Below are 15,569 nucleotides of genomic sequence, written 5' to 3'. Positions count from 1 at the left end.
CCACGCGCGGCTCGGACCCGGGCTCTCGAGGCCCGTCCCGGGCGCCCCGCCCGCCCCCGCGCGCTCCCGCCTCCACCGCCGGGTTGCACCAGCCCGAGGATTCAAGCGACTCTTACCGGGCTCCGGCTAGACGGCCGCTGGCTTCGAGCCCCTTTGCTGTGGCTTTTTGTCTCTGTGGCCTTCTTTAATCTTCCTGCCTCCATCGCCCCATTTGAGAATATCGAGAAAAATGAGAAGAGCTACTCAACAGAACTGCCGTGAAAATTAAGTAAAACAATAGGGCTTATTATTTTTTTTTAAAGATAGCCAGTGCTTAATACAGTGCCTGGGACTTGTAAACTGGGCCAAGGCATAGTTTGCAGAGCCCAGCGCAAAGTGAAAGTGCGGGGCCCCTTGTTCAAGATTGTGGACGAATTGCAAGACCACGGCAGCAAACAGTAAACCAATACCAAAGACGTAAAGCCAACCCTGTTTGTAAGCACTCATGCTGTCTTTTGATGAAAGTGACTTTTCAGATCAGTAGTGTTTGAGAAGATACTATTATTGTATCTCAAACTAAGCCCAAGATAGATTGAAAACTTAAGCAAACCACACAATACTACAAAAGACCAGAAGGGGATATGGAGGAAAGCTTTATAATTGGAGGAGGGAAAACGTTCATAATGAATCAAAATCAATAATTTACTTTAAAACGTGAAAGATAGTTAAACATCTGTCCGGAAGCAATGCCACCAACAACGTAGAACAAATGAGAAAATAACTTTAAAATACTGCAATATGCATGGTAAACAGATGGTTAATCTTCATGAGACACACAGACCACCGTCTCTAATCAGTTTAAAAACAACAACTGTAGTCCAAAACAAACAGACATCAAATCATTAGTGGCCAATAAACACAAGAAGATAACTAAGTAGCCCGGGGGCCTGGGGGGCTCAGTTGGTTCGCCGCTGAGTCTTGGTCTCAGCTCAGGGGATGATCTCACAGTTCTTGAGTCCCAGCCCTGCAGTGGACTCTTGCTGATGCCCCCGAGCCTGTTTGTTTGGGATTCTGTCTCTCCTTCTTCCTGCCCCTCACCTGACTGTACTCTTTCTGTCTCTCAAAATAAGTAAATAAACTTAAGAAAAAAAAGAAATAGCTAACCTGGGGCTGAGGGGTAGAGGAGTGGGGGACTTGAGGGGGACAGCTAGTGGGTAAGGGTTTCTCAGGGTGTTGAAAAAGTTTTAGATTGTGATGATGGCTCCACAACTCTGAAATACTGTGGACTAAAAACCACTGAACTATATACTTTAAATGGGTGAAGTTTATGGTATGTGAAATACATCTCAATATGACTGTAAAAAATGGGAAAATAGCAAAAGAAACAACTTTATAATATTTTCATCTATTAAATATACTGGCAAAAATTTCAGTGATTATAAGCACTGTTTTGTCAAATTTTGTGAGAACATCAGCACTCGTGTTGTTTAAGTTGTTTGAGTAGAGATTACTTTTACTTCACAGGGGCGCCTGGCTGGCTCGGTCTGTGGGGCATGCAGCTCTTGGTCTTGGGGTTGCAGCTTCAAGCCCCATGTTGGGTGTAGAGACTACTTAAAAATAAAATCTTTTAAAAGTGTTATTTTTATTTTAAAGGTAAAAAAGTGAGGTTTTCATTTCTGAGAAAGAAGACAAACTTGAAAGTTAGAGAGGTCCTGAGTTCTGCCACTTCCTGGCTGTGTGGCCTTGGGCAAGTCCCTGAGTCTCTGCCCCGTCATCTACAAAATAAGGATGTCAATACCTTTCTCACAGAGGGGGAGGTTACGACAGTTTAATGAACTAATGTATGCAAAGCCAGACACAGAATGAACACTCAATAAATGTGCATGTTTCACTGAGCTGTAGTATAGTACTCATTTTTTAATCCCCTATGGTCATTGCTCACTAAATATTTGTTAAATGAATGAATCCAACAGCCATGTGGAGTGTCAACTCTCAAATTCAACAGCCCTGAAATTAATAGGTTGTGTTCAGAGAGCCAGCTCTTAAGTCAGACAAGAAATTACTTACTTAACCTCTCTGAGCCTCCATTTCCCCCCATGAAACATGAGGTTAATATAAGAGCACTAAATGAAATAAAGCAGATAAAGCATTTAGTCCCATGGGGCGAAGACACGGAGTGCTGAATAGCCAATAATTGAAAAGCACATAAGAGGAGGAAACATAGTAGACATGAGAAAATTACAGTTTCCAGAATCTTACCAGATACTGTGCACCATGATTTCATTTTAAGATCTACGACTAACTTCCTGGTTTTAAGCTTTAGCTTGTGTTACTCAGCCATAAAGATTCAATGTCAATGTCGTCACCATGCCTCACCCAGGCCCCTGCCCAGTCAAATGTTGCAATCTCAACAAAATACCAGTTACCCATCCCTGGTTTCCCTTAATTGCTCTTAAAGGACCTAAGGCTCCTGTCCAACCCCAAAACAGCCCTATTAGAGCATCGTCTTCCCACTCATGAGACCATGCTTATCTGTGTGCCATGTACCACGCTAAGACTTTTATATTCATCATTTCATCTAAAACTCCCCAAACACCAAAAAAAAAAAAAAATTCCCCCAAATACCTGTATGGACAACATAACTATTTTTATTTTAAAATAACATAATTCCTCCCGTTTTAAAAATGAGAAAACTAAGGCTCCAGGTGGTTAAGGAACCAGATTAGCATTTCTCCAAATGTGTTAGCATTATCTACGGCTATTTGCAGAGAGTCAGCAGGGTGTCAAAATCATCCCCAAAACTTGGGACCTTTCACAGTTTATCTGATTAAACCCATACACAATAGACAATATAACTAATCTTGGGAAGTTTTCAAAAACGAAGTCTAATCGAGCTGGCCTGCGGTGAAGATTAGGATGGATTTGAGATGGGTGTTTTGGTCTAATCAGTAGAAACCTAATCCATCCCATTGTCATGTAATCAGAGAAAGAAATCTCAAGACAGAAACTTTAGTCAAGGCCATTCAAGAAAGGCTTGGTTCAAGAACTTCAATGTTTATTTTTGAGAGAGAGAGAAAGTGGAGAAAGGGCAGGGGGAGAGGGAGACAGAATCTGAACCAGGCTCCATGCTGTCAGCGCAAGGCCAGACGTGGGGCTCAAACCCATGAACAGTGAGATCATGACCTGAGCCAAAGTTGGATGTTCAATCCTTTGGTTCAAGGATTTCAAAGAGTTGCCCCTTCCTTCATAAGGTAGTGGTTCTCAAAGTCCGGACTGAGGCTAACTAACAGCCGACCTGGCCGTGCTGTGGTGACAGCCAAAAACACATTCCAGAATGGACAAATGCTATTCACTCCCATAGACCTTTATTCTCTCTTATAGCCAACTGCTTTTGGCTAGCAAAGGTTGCTCTCTATAACACTGTATTCACACACTGAATATAAAGTATTCTCGAGCTGGAATACTCCCAATTTTCTGGAAACAATTTGTCATCAGTGTTGGTTTGAGTTGCTTTTTAAACTGTTACACTAGCGTTTTTGTATATTTGTGGAATCTCCCTTTGGAGGCACTTCCCCTCATTGTTTTGGTGCTTGGGTAATTGTTACAATGTTAACATTCCCATTGTCATTTTGTTTCTTAGCAAATCCTGGTTGTTACTGTACTTTTTCCATAAGAAGGTAAGAGGGAGGGTTGGTTTGGGCTTCCAGTATCAGTGATTAGGTAATTCTGATGAAGTCTCCCACTGAGGAAAACTAGTAAAACTAGAAAAATCTAAAAATCTCTTCTTGAAATCATTGGAAAGTTAACAAGTTAGTGAAGAATTACTGAGCCAGGATCTGAAAAGAGAAATTAAGGAATGTAAGGCCCACATTTAGGATGCCTTTTCCAGGTAGGGCATTTCCTGAGAGGCAGTTAAGAGATTGAGTGGTGCTTTTAGCAGCCTTGGAGAGTTAGGGGAGCAGAGAGTGGAGTCCAGAGACCCAGAGAGAGAGGGGGGGGAAGGGAGGGAGGGAGGGAGAAAAAGAACCTAATAAAAAAACCTCACACTTTGGATTGGGATCCCAAAGGACTCCAGTTTAAAAGCAAAAGTAAATCAGGGAGTCTGGGTGGCTCAGTCGGTTGAGTGTCCAACTTCCACTCAGGTCACGAGCTCATGTTTCATTAGTTTGAACCCCGAATCTGGCTCTGTGCTGACAGCTCAGAGCCTGGAGTCTGCTTCGGATTCTGTATCTCCCTCTCTCTCTCTCTCTCTCTCTCTCTCTCGCTCGCTCGCTCTCTGCCCCTCCCCCACTTGTGTGTTAGGGTGCAGGTGTGCTCGCTCTCTCTCTCTCTCTCTCTCTCTCAAAACTAAAACATTAAAAAATTTATTTAATGAAACAAACACTTAAAAATAATAAAATAAAAGCAAAAGTGAATACAATAGACAAGCTCTCACAGAGATCAAAACTCAGCTTCTAACCATCTCAAATCCTGTAATTACATTAAGGTGATCCCAGAGTGCCCAGGCCTCCAGGTACCAGTAAGAAAACAAAGTAAATCCTCTCTGGTTAAAAGAGCTCACCACTAGGGTCCCTGGGTAGCTCAGTCAGTTAAGCGTCCAACTTTGGCTCAGGTCATGACCTTGCAGCTCATGAGTTTGAGTCCTGCGTCGGGCTCTGTGCTGACAGCTCAGAGCCGGGAGTCTGCTTCGGATTCTGTCTCCCTCTCTCTCTGCCCCTCCCCTGCTTGCGCTCTGTCTCTGTCTCTGTCTCTGTCTCTCTCTCTCTCTCTTTCTCTCAAACATAAATAAACATTAAAAAATATCTTTTAGGTAAAAAAAAAAAAAGAGAGAGCACCATCCTAGGCCTCAGATGGTTTCTATGAACAATTATGTACATATAATATTCAGCCCACAAACAGAAATAGTCATACCTTCTGGAAGACCAGATAATGAACAAAAACCAGCAGCAACAAAGGACAATTGAAAAGGACTCAAATAAACCCCAGGTATTGTAGCCATCAAATTATCTAATATGTTCAAGGAGATACATAGATTGATCACTTTAGTAGGAAAGTATAAAGCATACAAACATCCAAGTGGAAATTTTGTGACTAAAAAATATAATATAGAATTTAATAACCCAACAAACTGGATTCAACAGCAATTTACACACAGCTGAAGAAAGAATTAGCAACTTTAGAGGTCTCAGAAGCAAATATCCAGAATGAAACATAAAGAGGTAAAAGGATAGAAAAGAGAGAAAGCATAAAAGCCACAGAGGTAAGAAGGAGGCACAAGTAATTGGAAAAGCAGGACAGGATGCAAAGAGCAGGGAGAAGAAATATCTGACATGAAAAGATTAATTTACCAAAACTTATGAAAAAAATAAAGGCACAGATTCAAGAAACACTATGAATTGCAAACAAGAAAACTCAGGAAAATCAAGGCTGGTATGGAGGTGAAAGTTGAGGGTTGGTGACTGTCCTTTCGCCCATGTTTAAAAGACATGGGGTCAAGGGACACCTGGGTGGCTCAGTCGGTTAAGCATCCAACTTAGGCTCAGGTCATGATCCCACAGTTCGTGGGTTCGAGCCCCACATTGGGCTCTGTGCTGTCAGCTCAGAGTCCACTTCAGATCCTCTGCCCCTCTCTCTCTCTGCCCCTCCCCTGCTTGTATTCTGTCTCTATTAAAATAAATAAATAAACTTTAAAAAAACAAAGCAAAATACATATAGATCAAGTAAACAAAAAATAGGTAAAAATATCAAAAATCTGAACACAATAAGTTCAACCTAGTAATTATATATAAAATTCTATTCCCAGCCAACAGAAAGTCATAGATTTTTAAGCATTTATAGTACATGTTCAAAAATAAAGGGGCGCCTGGGTGGCTCAGTCAGTTAAGCATCTGACCTCAGGTCATGATCTCGCAGTTCATGGGTTCCAGCCCCACGTTGGGCTCTGTGCTGACAGCTTAGAGCCTGGAGCCTGCTTTGGGTTCTGGGTCTCCCTCTCTCTCTGACCTTCCCCGACCTGCACTCTGTCTCTCTGTCTCTCGAAAATAAATAAGCATTTAAAAAATTAAATAAATAATCAAAACAAAAATAGAACATGCATGGTGCTATAAAGGAAACCTCAACAAATTCCAAAAAATCAGTACCATGTTGACCATGTTCTCCAGCTATAAAGATGCAAAATTTAAAACTTTGTTTTTTATTGTTAAAAACGACACATCCTGTATACTCAGAAACTAAATTACATTATTAAGCAACCATTGCACTCCAAATGTGTAAAGGAAATCACTTAGAAATGAATCATTAGAAAAAAAATGAAATGAATCATAAGAAAAACACTACAGTTCAAAATTTATGGAATAGAGAAAAAAAAACCCACAGTATTTGGAGGAAAATATATCATTTTAAATGCTTTATTTATCATATTTTTTTGGAGATAGAATTGTTCCAAATTAGTAGTACAACCGTTCCAATTCTAGAAGTTAGTAAAAATTACAGAAAAAGCCCAAAGGAAAAAGAAAGGAGAACCATATGGATCCTATGAGAGAAAGGTAAAGAAATATCAAACTGCAACAGAATTTTTGGGTTTTAGACTCTGCGGAGATGCCCATAGTCAGTTACATTATCTTGCAGGGCTTTTTAAAAAAATCACCAGAGAAAACTATCTATTCACAAGCAGTGAGCCTGCCTGTGACATTGAACATATATTGCCCAGAATGCATTACAATGTAACTGAAAAATTACCCAAGTACTTGACTTCTTAGATGAATGCAATAACAGATGGGAACACCATTATTTAGAAATGCTTTAAGCACAGAGCACCTGGCTGGTTGAGTTGGTAAAGCATGCAACTCTTTAATTCGGAGTTGTAAGTTCGAGCCCCACATTGGGCATAGCGATTACTTTAAAAAAAATTAAATTGGGGCCCCTGGGTGGCTTAGTATGTTAAGTTTCCAACTTCGGCTCAGGTCATGATCTCAGAGTTATGAAGTTCAAGCCCTGTATCGGGCTCTTGGCTGTCAGCGCAGATCTTGCTTCAGATCCTCTGTCTCCTTCTCTCTCTGTTCCTTTCCCTGCACCCCCCCCCCTCAAAAATAAGCTTTTAAAACTAAAATAAATTAAATTAAATTAAAAAAGAAATATTTGCTTTGGGTATCTCTTTACTAATGTGTAGGCTTTTATACCAGTTCAGATATCAGATGTCAGAAAAGTGGACTATTTCTCCATGTAACCACACATTTTTTTTTAAGTAATCTCTACCCCCAATGTGGGGCTAGAATTCGCAGCCGGGAGATCAAGAATCGCATACTCTACGGACTGAGCTAGCCGGGCACCTCTGATCACACATTTGATGAGACAGTCCTGAAATATTTAACCTGGACAACAGTCCCACACTGCTTTTCTGTGCCATCAATTTGGAAGGCTATAACGGGTGTTCACCATCACACTGTGGCTACCATTCTCTGTGAGTCATGGCAGGAATAAAATTGCTACCATGAAAATAAATGAAACTTTCAAAAGTTTTTTTTTAATATTTATTTTTGAGAGAGACAGAGTGCAAACAGGGAAGGGGCAAAAAGAAAGGGAAACACAGAATCCAAAACAGGGTCCAGGCTCTGAGCCATCAGCACAGAGCCTGATGCGGGGCTCCAACCCACTAACCGTGAGATCATGACCTGAGCCGAAGTCGAACACCTAACCAACTGAGCCACCCAGGTGCCCCTCAAATCTTTAATTCTACCCAGCATTCAACATCATTTTACCTGGCACATCCCCAACTACTTCCTATGGGTAACTCCTTTGTATAACAAATTATATTTGGACTATGCATGTATGTGTCACTTTTTGAAGGAATAAAAATCTACATGTGTTATGACAAAATTGAACATGTCTGGGAGTTAAAATTCATCATGGACCAAAACTTTCCATAATTGTGTTAAGTATTTCACCAAATTTGAGGCTAAAATTCAATGCATCATGTCTGAGATAAGTCAATTCCACAGTCCATTTGCCTGATGTATTTCAGTTAACCCTTTTCTTCTGGATTGTTTGAAAAGAAAGGGAAACTAACTCCATATTTTTTGCACTTGTTTGTAAATTTTAGTTATGTATTATTAAACTGGCAAGATTAAATAGAAGTTCAAGAATATATTTAAGTGAAATGCAATCTAACTTCCACTTCTATTTTATTTTATTGGAATGTGTGAGTGACTTAAGTGGAGAGCGAAAAGATTCCTCTTGCAGCTATGTTGTCAAAACATTTAAAGAAGAGTTCCCTATTTAGGATGAAATGATGTCATGTCTGGGATCTGATTCAAAATAATCTGGAGTGGGGGAAGTTAGAAGAGAGGATAAATGAAACAAGATGGTACAAGAATTGATCACTGTTGAAACTGAATCACAAGTATATGAGAGCTTTAGTATACTATAGAAAGAATAAAAGACCAAGAACAGACAAGGTTTTTTAAAATCGTTATTGTAGAAAAAATTAAGTATATATAATAAGTTTAAAAATAAAATTTAGGGGGCACCTGGGTGGCTCGATCATTAAGCATTCTACTCTTGATTTCAGCTCAGGTCATGATCTCATGGTTCATGAATTCGAGCCCTGCATCAAACTCTGTGCTGACACTGTGGAGCCTGCTTGGGTCTCTCCCTCTCTCTCTCTCTCTCTCTCTCTCTCTCTCTCTCTCTCTCTCTCTCTCTCTCAAAATAAACAAATAAATCTAACCCCCCCAAAAAAACCAAATAAAATGTAGGGGGCACCTGGCTCGCCCAGCTGGTGGATTGTACAACTCTTGATCTCAGGGTTGTGAGCCCCACACTGGGTGTAGAGATTACTTAGAAATAAAATCTTTTTAAAAATTAAAATTAAAAAAAAATAAATAAAATTTAGTCTTCACTATTCTTGGTCTATTCTTACATATACATTTCAGAATTAACCAGTCGAATACTGATTTTGGATAAAAAAATCAATTGAATCTGTAGATCAACCTGTAGGGAATTGTCTTTTTTTGGACATTAAGTCTACCTACTCTTAACATGGAATAGCTCTTACTTTTCTAGGTATTCATTAATATCTCTTAGTACAGTTTTATAATTTTCTATACAGATCTTAAACCTCTTTTGTTAGGTTTATTTTTGAGCATGTCATAGTTTTGTTGATACTTCAATGGTTTCTTTATATAATTACATGATACGATTGTGTAGAATTGCAATCGACTTTTGTAGTTGGACCTTATAATCAGCTACCTTAGTTTACTAACTTGTCTAGAGATTATTTTGTGTTTTTAATGAAAATAATATCATCTGAGCCTGGGTGGCTCAGTCGATTGAGTGTCTGACTTCAGTTCAGGTCATGATCTTGCAGTTCATGGGTTTGAGCCCCGCATTGGGTTCTGTGCTGACAGCTCGGAGCCTGGAGCCTGCTTCCGATTCTGTGTGTGTGTCTCTCTCTCTGCCCCTGCCTGCTCATGATCAGTCTCTCTCTGTCTCTCAAAAATAAATAAATGTTAAAAAAAATCAATGTTTCTCATGATGAAAACTATTTTTAAAAAAGAAAATAATATCATCTGAGTATAATGATAATTTCTTTTCTTACTTTTCAGTAGTTATGCCATGAGTTTCTTCTTATTATTTTATTGCTCTGGCGAGGGCCTCCATTATACTATTGGACAGAAATAATGTGAGTAGGCACAGATATCAGAGTTATAATTTTGTAATGAATGCCTTTAAAGTTTCCACTCTTAAGATACCATTTGTTGTAAGTTTTTTGTAGGTCTCTCTTTGGGTTACTATTTTATTTTTAATTGACGTTGAATTTTGTCAAATAACTTTCTTGTATTTATTGAAATGTTTATACGACTCTGTACTCCTTAATCGCTTATTATAGTAAGTGACATCTAGAGATAGTCTAACTTGGAGATCTTATTCCCGGGACAATCCCAAGCATAGAATATTGCTTCTTTTATTCGCTATTGGACATTATTCACTGATGTCTGTTCAAGATCTTTGCACCAATAGTCACCAGTGAAATGAGCAGATAATATCATTTTCCTGTTCTTCCTTTAGTTGGAGTTGGCATCAGAGTTATATGGGCCTTGTGGAATTGGCAGGAGGGGAGTATTCCCTCTTTTCCCACACTCTGGGAGAGTTTGTATAAAATTAGAATGATCTCTGGGACACTTGAGTGTCTCAGTCAATTAAGCATCTGACTATTGATTTTGGCTGAGCTCAGGTCATGATCTCACATTTCATGAGATCAAGCCCTGTGTCTGGTATCAGGCTCCGCACTGACAGCCTGAAACCTACTTGGGATTCTCTTTCTCTCCTTCTCTCTCTGCCCCTCCTCCTGCTCATGGGGGCTCCCTCTCTCTAAGTAAGTACATAAACAAATACACAAACTTTATGTATTTTTTAATGTTTTATTTATTCTTGATAGAGAGAGACAGTGTGAGCAGGGGAGGGTCAGAGAGAGAAGGAGACACAGAATCCGAAGACAGGCTCCAGGCTCCGAGCTGTCGGCACAAAGCCCGATGCAGGACTCAAACCCACGAGCTGTGATGTGAGATCATGGCCTGAGCCGAAGTCAGATGCTTTACTGACTGAGTCACCCAGGCGCCCCACAAACTTTAAAAAAAACAAAAAGTAAAACAAACAAACAAAAGGTTAGGATGATCTCTGCCTTGAGAGCTGACAGAATTAGTCTGTAAAATCACGAGGGCCTAGTGGGTTTTTAGGTTGGAAGTTTTTTACTGCTTCAATGTTTAAAAACTTTTAAATTATGAAGTAATTATAGACTCATACGAGGTTGCAAAAAAATATATTGGAATATCCAGGGTACGCTTCACCCCACTTCCCTCAGAGGTGACATCTCGTATACCTATAGTACAATATCAAAACTAGACATTCGCCTTGGCACAGCCCACACGACGTATGTAGATATCACTAGTTTTGCACGCACTCATTTGTGGGTACACTTTCATGCCGTTTTCTTGCGCATGTAGATCTGTGTAACCATAATCCACCATAATCAAGATACAGAACGGTTCTATCATCACAAGAACCCCTTTAGAGCCATCACCATCTCTTTTCCCAATTTTCACCCCTATAACCACAATTCTATTCTTCATCTCTATAATTTTGCTCTTTCAAGAATGTTATAGGGGCACCTGGCTGACTCAGTCAGTAGAGCACGCGACCCTTGATCTCAGGGCTGTGGGTTTGAGCCCCATGTAGGGTGTCATAATTACTTAAAAATCAAACACTTTTTAGAAATGTGATATAAATGGATTCATATAGGATATAACCTTTCCAGATTGGCTTTTTTCACTCAGTATTCCCTTGAGCTTTATTCAACTTGTTGTCTGTATCAGTAGTTGGTTTCTTTTCATTCTGAGTACATAGTATTCAGTGCTAGGGATGTATGGGTGAATCACAGATGTAAGCATTGTAGGACATTTTGGTTCTTTCCAGTTTTAGGCGATTACAAGGAAAGAGGAGGGGCACTGGGCAGCTCAGTCAGTTAAGCCTCCAACTCTTGATTTCAGCTCAGGTCATGACTTCAGAGTTTGTGAATTTGAGCCCCAGGAGCCTGCTTGGGATTTTCTATCTCCCCTCCCCCCCCCACACACCCTCTCTCTCTCTCTCTCTCTCTCTCTCTCTCACTCTCTCTCTCAAAATAAACTTTTAAAAAAGCGTAAAGCACAAACTACCAAACCAAAGCCAAAACCAAAAACAAGTAAAGCTGCTGTGAACAACTATATATGTGTTTTGTTTTGTGAATATTATTTTCATTTCTCTGAAAAAAATGCTCAACATTGCAATTTTAATAATTACAAGATTACTTGCCTTTTTGGTTTTTTCTTGAATCAATTTTAGTTGTTATATTTTGTAGGAACTTGTCCATTTCATACAAATTTGGAAAATTATTGGCATAAAAATTATGAAAGCCTTCTCTTAATGTCTTTTTCTTACTTTCTGTCTCCCTTTCTTTCTTTCTTTTCTTTTTTTTTTTTAATTAAGCTCTACACCCAACATTGGGCTTGAATTCCCAACTCTGAGATCAGGAGTCACATGCTCTATAGACTGAGCCTGCCAGGTGACTGTCTCTTATTATCTTGTATTAATTTTTGAGAGAGAGACTGAGCAAGTAGGGGAGGGGCAGAGATTGAAGGAGACACAGCACCCGAAGCAGGCTCCAGGCTCTGAGCTGTCAGCACGGAGCCTGATGTAGGACTCAAACTCAGGAGCCATGAGATCATGACCTGAGCCAAAGTTGATGCTTAACTGACTGAGCTACCCAGGCACGCTTCTTCTTATCTTTTAAATCTATCTTTTTTCTGTAGTTATATCCCCTTTTTAATTTGGAATATTATTTATTTGTGTTTCTTTTTTTTGTTCTCCTTAAACCTTACCAGAGATGTGTCTATTGTTAGCTTTAAGAAAACCTTCTTTCCTTCCTCTTTTCCAGCTGGAACCATGAAGGGTACAGAAGAGGAGAAAAAGAAGGTTCTTGTTGTGCCAGAATCCCTTAAGAAAGAGGGAAGGAATTTAATCAAGCTGAAAATCAAGCATCTGAGAAAGAAGTTTGCCCAAAAGATGCTTTAAAAGACAAGAAAGTTTATATCTCTCTATTGCTACAACCTACTAGAAAGTATAATTTTAAAAACAAAGAAACATGTCACAACATGTTCTTAATTTCAGAACTAAAGGGCACTTGGATGGCTCAGTCAGTTAAGCATCCAACTCTTGATTTCAGCTCAGGTCATGATCCTGTGGTTTGAGAGTTCAAGCCCCTCATTGGGCTCCACTCTGATGGAGCAGAGCCCACTTGGGATTTTCTCTCTCTCCCTCTCTCTCTGCCCTTCTCCTGCTTGCTCTCTCTCAAAATAAATAAACAAACTTTAAAAAAAGAACTAAGTGAAAGTAGGGAGATATCTATAGAGAAAACTTGAAGACCACAGTAATGAATTATAGATGATAATCCAAATAGAAGAGACATGTCGTAGAAGAAATAACCCAGAATTAGAATAGATGGCAATCTCCCTGATATTCTAATTCCAGATGTAAGGTTCGCCTTGAAAATGCTGAGTAAAGAAGGGGGACCGACCTTACTTATAGTAAGACACACTACAACACCATCAGATTACAATATATCATAGCATTGTTCAAGAACGAATAAACAAATGGAATAAAATAGAAAGCTTGGAGACAAACCCATGCAGAAATGAGACCTTAACGTACAAGTAAAAGGTAGCACTGCTGCTGATGTGGAAGAGCTAGTTCATTTAGTAGGTACAATTGGGAAAATTGACGCATAATAAAAATGATGACTGCTAGGGGCACCTGGGGGGCTCAGTCGCTTAGGCGTCCAACTTTGACTCAAGTCATGAATTCATGGTTCATGGGTTCGAGCCCCAGGTTGGGTTAAATTTTTAAAAATTAAAAAAAATTTTTAAATGATAACTGCTTATGACTGTATACAAAGATAGACTCCAAATGAAATAAAAACCTAACCATGATAAAAAGCAAGTCTTGAGTTAATAGGAGAGCATATTTGAGACCCAGAAGCAGGTAAGTAGTCTTTCAATAAGACTTAAATCTGGGGGCATCTGGCGAGCTCTGTTAGTGGAGCATGTGAGCATAAGACTCTTGATTTGGGGGTTTTGAGTTCAAGTCCCACATTGGGTGTAGAACTTACTTTAAAATAAAAATTAAGGAAAAAACTCCACTTAAATCTGAAGGACAAGCCATTTTGACAACATTAAAATTAAGGATTTTTTTAAAATCTTTATTTTTTGAAAGAAAGAGTGCAAGCGGGGGTGGCGGGGTACTGGCAGAACGGGGAGGACAGCGGATCTGAAGCAGGCTGTGAGCTGACAGCAGCAAGCCTGATGTGGGGCTCAAACTCACAAACCACGAGATCATGACCCGAGCCAAAATCAAGAGTTGGATGCTCATCCAACTGAGCCATTCGGGTGCCCCGCAAATTAGGTATTTCTATTCAAAGCGTGATACAACAGACAAGGTTACAAGACAGAAGACAGAGTGGAAGAAAATATCTGCAATCATTAAAACAAACCATGACTAGAGAACAAGGAAGTCTTGCAAATCAATATTGGCAAAGGGTATATGAGAAGGTAACTTGCAGGAAAGGAAAAGCAGAAGACTAAGAATCTTATGAAGAGATGTTGAGACTTATTAGTCATCAGAAAAAAAATGCAGATTAAACCAAGGTGAGATAGCACTTTACGCTATTAGGGTAGCAAAAAGTAAAAAGCCAGATAATCTGAATGTTGTCAGGGAGAGAGACATACAAGTTCCCTCAGGCCCTGCAGCCATTTATGGACCAATGTACCTGAACTTAATCAGATTAAGGATGAACACCTCAAAAGACCCAGTGATCTGCCTCCTAATTTCCATTCCAAAGATGGTTGCAAGAGTTCTAACAAGAACTTGTGCAAAGATATCTGTCAAGGTCTTGTTTGTGGCAACAGAGACCATGAGGCCTGGGTGTTCATCACTGAGGCCTGGGAAGAATGAAAGAGGGCAGATGCACTCAATGAAGGGTCATGCTTCCATACACATAGCACCGTGAATAGACCTTTCAAACATATTGTTACAGAGGCACCTGGCTGGCTCGGTGGGTAGAGCAGGCAAGTCTTGACTCTTGACCTTCCGGTCATGAGTTTTGAGCCCCATGTTGGGGGTATGGTTTGTAGAGGTCACTTTTAGGCAAACAGCCTTGAGCAAAGGAAGGAAGAAAGGCCCACAGGTCTATCAGGCAACCCAACTAAGATATCCACAGGCCCTAATTGACCAATGGTTGTGACCAATCACAACCAGGCACAGTTACCAAAAAAGGGAAAATTCCATACGTCCCCATACCTCCTGACTGTCCCACTTCAAATATGGCCCCGACCAATACCTTGTCGCAGACAAGCCTCTGCTCTGCTGTCCTGCCCACCGCCCACTTGCCCTGTATTCAGTAAACTTGGATCGCCTTTGCTCTGCCTCGGGTGAATTCTTGTCGCTGCCTGCACCCCCAACTTCCACCCAATCAGTTACCTCACATTTGGGGGCCCCCATGTGATCGGGAGAGACACCACACAGTTTACTTTAAAAACGAAACAGACATACGATTACAGAAAAGAAAAAACTTTAAGAAACACAATCCCATTCTCATAAATTAACTTCAACCCCGCAAAAATACTAGTATGAAAATATCATTTACAATTTTACTTAATTATAATTCTAAGGATATACATTAAACGATTGTCTTTAAGGGGAGAGGAGGGTTAAGGGGATGAAATGGGGAAGGAGATGTCTTCTGGCAGCAGTGGGGAGACTGTACCATAAAGGGTTCGGAATGAAAACAAAGAGGTGAGAAGTGTGATGGAAAATTCTGGATGGAGACAGCTCTGTGGTCAATTATGTTTGGATCCCTTTGAGGTAGAGAAGCTGAAGGGACTCCATTATGTTTTTTTTTAAGTTTATTTATTTAGTTTTTGAGAGAGAGAGAGCGCGCGTGCACATAAGCAGAGGGGGAGCAGAGAGTGTGAGGGAGACACAGAATCCGAAGGCTCAAGGCTCTG

The 15,569-nt window shown here is 40.1% G+C and overlaps 1 protein-coding gene across 1 annotated transcript in view; it reads right to left on the bottom strand.

Annotated features, from left to right (window-relative positions):
* PUM1 (pumilio RNA binding family member 1) overlaps positions 1-131 on the bottom strand; it is a 131,849-nt gene extending 131,718 nt beyond the window's left edge. Inside the window, exon 1 of the mRNA XM_029948287.1 lies at positions 117-131. The gene's annotated coding sequence lies outside the window, so the exon portion shown is untranslated. The remainder of the gene's footprint in view (positions 1-116) is intronic.
* Positions 132-15,569: the final 15,438 nt, after the last annotated feature.

The sequence above is a fragment of the Suricata suricatta genome, chromosome 8 (genome assembly GCF_006229205.1).
Source record: "Suricata suricatta isolate VVHF042 chromosome 8, meerkat_22Aug2017_6uvM2_HiC, whole genome shotgun sequence".
Taxonomy (NCBI): Eukaryota; Metazoa; Chordata; class Mammalia; order Carnivora; family Herpestidae; genus Suricata; species Suricata suricatta.
Note: the sequence above shows the minus strand (reverse complement) of the source record. Positions and strands in the feature narration are given on the sequence as shown.